General features: G+C 30.3%; 1 non-coding gene across 1 annotated transcript; it reads left to right on the top strand.

Annotated features, from left to right (window-relative positions):
• Positions 1 to 5,151: 5,151 nt before the first annotated feature.
• TRNAV-AAC lies at positions 5,152 to 5,223 on the top strand. The gene has a single exon. It is a non-coding gene; the product is annotated as a tRNA-Val (tRNA).
• Positions 5,224 to 5,948: the final 725 nt, after the last annotated feature.

The following is a 5,948-nucleotide window of genomic DNA, read 5'->3' as shown; positions in this document are numbered from 1 at the left end:
ATCATAAAATATCCAGTGTGCTGATGCAACTGGAAAAAAATGGGGTTTTCAAGCAGACTTGTTTTCTACACAGGAATCATTCAGTTACTAGCTGAATGTTAGTTAATCTGAGCCTCAGTTTTCACAAATGTAATAATAACTTTAACAAACTTTCTGTGTAAATTAGAGATGAAGTATGAAAAGTATAGGGATTTATTTACAGTTAGAGGATTGTAACTCATAGCTACTCTCAATACATTAGTTGAAAATAGACCTCAAGTGTGCAAACAGTAAAATTTCCCTGGGACTGAATTGAATACACTACTTGGAATCCAACTGTTTACAAATAATGATTGTATTTAATTTGCTTTTGTAATAAAATGCATTCATATAACAGTGTAAATAAAATGTGAAATATAACAAAGAAAGTATATTTTAATTAATTCTGGAGTTGAAGGTATATTGTCTAAATTAGTTTGTACTAATGAATTCTGAGTATCTCTGAGGTGTAAATATTTTCCTTAAAATTAAGTAGATCTGTTTCATTTCTGGATATATTTGCCATGTATATATTCTGCTTAGTTTGTTTTAATATAATTCTCTCAGACTAGAATTCCATTACCCATATGCTAATATGGAAATGAATAAGATTCTTAACTTCAGAATCTCATCTTTAAAGATTTATTGATAAAATTAATATGTGAAATTATACTTAAAATGGTTTAGATTATTAAATTTTAAATTTGTTTTTTGGAAGGATAATGCACTGAATATAACCTTAAACTTTCAAAGTGAAACAGAGAATAGTTTTGCCACAGCAAAGGTTTACTTAAGCTTAAATTTTCTGAGATGAATTAGTTGCAGGTATCTTACATAATTGGGATGTTATTGGACACATAATTATTGTACTGATTAATTTTCCTGGTGTACCTCTGTGGTCGGTGTAACCAGCAGAGAATGTGGCTTGTAGCAAAAAGAAAATCGCTTTCCTCATTTAGTGAATAAAGAAAGTATAACCTATTTCAGGATAATGCTACTTATTTCAAGAGGAATATAAACACTTTCTTTTTGAGGATACTATTACTTGATTTTCATTTTGATTGTTTACTCTGAAAGACAGCACCCTGCACCAACTGTAACTCAGAGCATCTCTCTAAAAATATGTTTGATCTCCTCAGAAGAATCAAAAATATGCTGCCATGTAGGATCAATTTTTCAGTACATTCACTGAATTTAAAGATTCTAAGCAAGGGATAATGGATTATTTCTACTTTTAATTTTCAGATATTTATAATTGGAAACTCTATGCTTAAAAATCATGCAAGTTTAAATATCCCATGGTTCTAAGAGATTTTAGAGTAGCTAAATAACAAATAAATTAAAATATTGGAGCTCCTTTTCTTTGGTTATGTTCTTAAAGTCAATGACTTAATAAGCATTGACTAAAAGAAAAGTATTACTTAATTCAGCACATAATCTAGTGATGCCATCAGTCTGTATTTCCTTATCAAACTAATCACCTTTATAGATTTATAACTATATTTCTCCACATTTTAAACAGGAAACATTATTTAGTTGAATAAATGCATATTACTAATTGTGAACATATGTATATCAGTATCTTGTATTCTAAGGAAGCAATGAAATTGATTAAATATTTTACCACATGTAAAATCTAAAGAATAATCACATAACCAATAATATGGATGGAACTTTTTCTTACATAAATCTATTCTGAAATCTTCCCTATAATTAGAATTTATATTATTGTAATAATACTAATGAATGTGTTTTTATTTAAACTCATCTGATGAAAAAAAGAATAAAGTAATATTTAGAGCTCTTGTTCTAGGACTTCAAAGATAATGATAATCTTAGTACATAAACAGAAGTATAAATATTTTTCATTATCGCTGATAATAGTAGACATTAATTGCATTATACAAACTCCAGCATTGAATAGTAAGTAGACTCTAGAATGACATCTATTAAGACTGATACCTTAGTCTAAATCCATCACTAAATTATTCCAGTTTGTGTATAAAATAATGATACTGAGCAGAAGAATGTTGCAAGTCTTTTCTGGATCTAGGTTTCTATGATTTTGAAGTTTACTCATTCAAAAAAAAGCAAAAATTATTTGTTATAAACATAAAATATGCAAACAGAGTATCCTAAATAAGTAAGTTTAGTCTAGATGCCACATTCTCAATCTTGGGTGCTGATAATGGCTTAGCCACTAAGAGACAATAAACGTGTTTTAATATAAAATTAGCTTCCTGCTTGTGTTTACCTGTCCATTATTTATTTTAAATGATTTTATATAGTAGGAATTACAATGCATGCAAATATTTAAATGTTTATCAAATTTCTCTGTGCCAATGTATGTAGTATAGAAACGTTTAATGTCAATTTTATAGTATTAATTATGAAGGCACCAGATTGACTACTAAACATTATATTGCAATTACCTTGCATGAATGGATGCATTGTAATTAGTTAAAATTTATTGTCAGAAGTTAATTGTGCTTACATGTGAAATACAGAACCTAATATCTTATTTGAATACTGTAGCTAGAAAGTGGTTGTAGTTATGTTGAACAGATGCACTATTAAATGTCTGGGATGCATGATTCCTTACCATATGATTGTGTCTGTGTGTATCAGAGGCCTAACTTGATTCTAGGCATTTCGACAAAGCTGGGCCTAGTAAAAATTCTAATTGGATAAGAATCTGTAAAAGCAAAAGAAAACAACAGAAAAACAAAAACTTCAAGACAAAGAGAAATGAAGCAAAGGGCTAGAAGTGTTTGAAGTGGAAACTGTCTATATAAAGTCCAGAAATAGATGATTCACATTGTCCTCCAGCCAGTTTTCATTAAATTCATACCTAAGACTTAAGATACAAGGGTTGACTTCTTTATCATAAAATCTTGCACAAAAAGTAAATGCATGTTCACTGGCATTGGTTCCAAAAATCTTGGCAACTTCAGTGTTGTAATTATGGTCAAAATGTGCTTCCTTTATACAGGCAGACACATGGACAGATTCCTCTCAGTGTGAGGCATTGGAGGCCCATCTTTGAGTTGCAGGAATAATGTTAGCAATTTTGGTTGACATAAACAGAAGCTGGAGTCAATTTTACTGATGAACCTTATGATGTACAATGTATTTGGTGTTTGTTTTGTTTTGTTTTTAATAGCAAAAGTGATAGAAATTATCCTCAGAGAAAGAATGATTAAGAAGAACTAGACTTACAAAGGAAGTATGGCTTCCTTTTTGAAAATGATGAAAATGTAGGAGAGGATCCACACCCCCATCATCCTTTTAAAGGTAAAGCTGCTTTACATGGAGGATTGGAGGCAACACCAGAGGTACTATTCTGTAACAGCAGTAGAACTCTTTTTAAACCTAGGCTACTGTGAATTTTGGGGGTAACTGTGGATTAAATATGGCAACAGACCAGCCTAAGGCTAAATAGAAATAGTTTGGAAAGTTAACTAAAAATTAAAAAAAAATTTTTTTTACTCCAATAGCTAAGAAATTCGGGTTTGTGTGGGTTTGTGTGCGTATGTGATGTGTGTGAGTTTAATAGTATATGGATGTAGTTCTTGTATTACTTCTAACAGGGGATTTTCACATTTAGGTGTTGCAAAGTTCTTTTGGGGGTTTAGAATCTACATTTCACTAAACAAGAATGTGATGTGAAATTTTATTAGATTTACATGTACACATTATGCAGCCACATTTTAAAATTTAATTACATACAATTTTCTTGATTAAAGCATTATAATGAAAACACACCCTTATTGTCCCCCTAATACAAAGAAAGAAAATCTTCTTTGCAGAATAGAGATTATTCTTACGGAATAAGCACACATATCTGAGTTGCTAGGAGTAGCAGATGTTATATGATTTATCTACACCAGCCCAAAAAATCAAAAACATCAAAATGAGTACTTGTATATATCCTCAGATGATAGAGTAACATTTAATCCTGAGAGATGATACAAACAAATGTAATGTATCTTTAAGTTTTCTGAAGAACCATTTGGAAATATTAGATTATTAAATCAAGGAATTTTCCTCTCCTTTTTCTTTCAGTTTGGTTAATTTTTTTTCTAAAAATCTCCAGATATGTAAAAATAGTCTTTAGGTTTTCTTGTAGAAAAAATTAAATGCAAAATTGAATTATGCACATTCTGATAGAATTGCTTATCTTAATAGTGGAATTGAATAGTCTTGGTTCATTTCATCTCTCAGTGATCTCTCCTAAGGAATTTCAGCATAGATTAAATATCGAACTTTTGTGGGAAAACAGACCTCTATTAGCTTATTATGCTTACCTTACTTTTTTGCCTTGCTTATAGCTCCTGTATATATCTGATCCTGTGTGTGTCTTCTTTTAGAAATATTTTTGAATACAATTAAAAATAAAAATTGGATGTTTGAGCAAGACAGAACCAAATTAATATTGTCCCATGTAGGTGGATGTTAGTGGTATCTCACTAATGTAGGTGAGAAAGTTTAAAGCAGATACATTTTGAAATGGCAAAAACACATTGAATTTTTTCCCCAAATGACAGGTTATGTCAGATAACGAGAATATGAACATACATAAAGAAGTTTGCAAACATTTGTGTAACCCTTAAAGACTAGAATTTAGTCCAGTAACATGAAATAGATTAGAGATAAGCTGTTATATGACGCTCCTTAAAACGTTTGTTTGTTTGTTTGTTTGTTTTTTAGATGTTCTACAGGTACAGTTAATTTTTGACATTTCTGGGGGGACCTTACTAAAGCCAAATCTACATAACCACTTATCAAATAGTGTACACCTACAAGTCAGTATCTGATGGGTCAGTGAATAAATGAAAACCTAGAGACCTTAGGAATTTTGACTTTTGTTGGGAATGACATCACTGCCTTTGATTTTGGGAGAGGACTGAGGGTGAGGGCAAACAATAGTCTCCTAATTTGATTGAAATATCTTCATAGTATATAAAATATGTATTACATGAGAATTGTATCTAGCTAACTAAAATAATTTCTGTCCAGCTTGTTAATATATTCTGAGTCTTTTGTTTGAAAGAATGTATGATTTATTAATATAAACAGAAATTCTTTGTGACTGTTTTGGTATAACTATGTATATATAAAAATATATAGGAGGAGGGTATAGCTCAGTGGTAGAGTGTGTGCTTAACATGCACAAGATCCTGGGTTCAATCCCCAGTATTTCCATTAATATAAATACATACATATATGCATGCATACATACATAGAAACCTAATTATGTCCCCCCCCAAAATAATATATATAGTGATATTCCATAAGAATCATTTCCTTATCTTTAAAGGCCTAAGAGGAGGAATTTTTTATAAAACATAATGTTGCCTTTGATTTAAAACGTAAGCCGTGTGTGTGTGTGTGTGCAAGTCACTGTCACATGTAATTTATTTCTTTGAGCTGAGATGTATATGTGTATTTTTAAGATGGTATTTCTTTCTAAATAGCAAAAACTCATAATACTATGTTAGGCATTCAAATCTTAAGTTTCAAATGTTTCTTTAACTCCATGTCCATTTTAACATTCTTGGTGCCTTCATGTTTGTGACATTTTGCAGCAGGCTTACAAAATCTAGGTAAAGTCTTCATGGTATAAATGATTAAAAAGCAGATTGATGTAAAAATTTATAAAATAATTCCATCAACTTAGCAACTGTATTTCAGCCTTTAAATATATCAGAAAAATAATTTACTTAGATTGTACTTTCCCTGAATTTTACGTGGAGTTATTGCCTTTTTTTTTCTGGGTGAAGGAAAGGATGCTGACAAATATGTTATGAGAGTTGTTACACTGTTAAAATAGCCATGACCCTAAAATATGAAATGAGATTAGTTTTAATAATATCTCAGGTTTATTAGAATGATTTCATTTTACTATTATCAATCTTTGAAGAGAAACC

This window comes from Camelus ferus, chromosome 1 (genome assembly GCF_009834535.1).
Source record: "Camelus ferus isolate YT-003-E chromosome 1, BCGSAC_Cfer_1.0, whole genome shotgun sequence".
In the NCBI taxonomy this organism is placed as follows: domain Eukaryota; kingdom Metazoa; phylum Chordata; class Mammalia; order Artiodactyla; family Camelidae; genus Camelus; species Camelus ferus.
The sequence above is the reverse complement of the archived record's forward strand: the minus strand, read 5'-3'. Positions and strand labels throughout refer to the sequence as shown.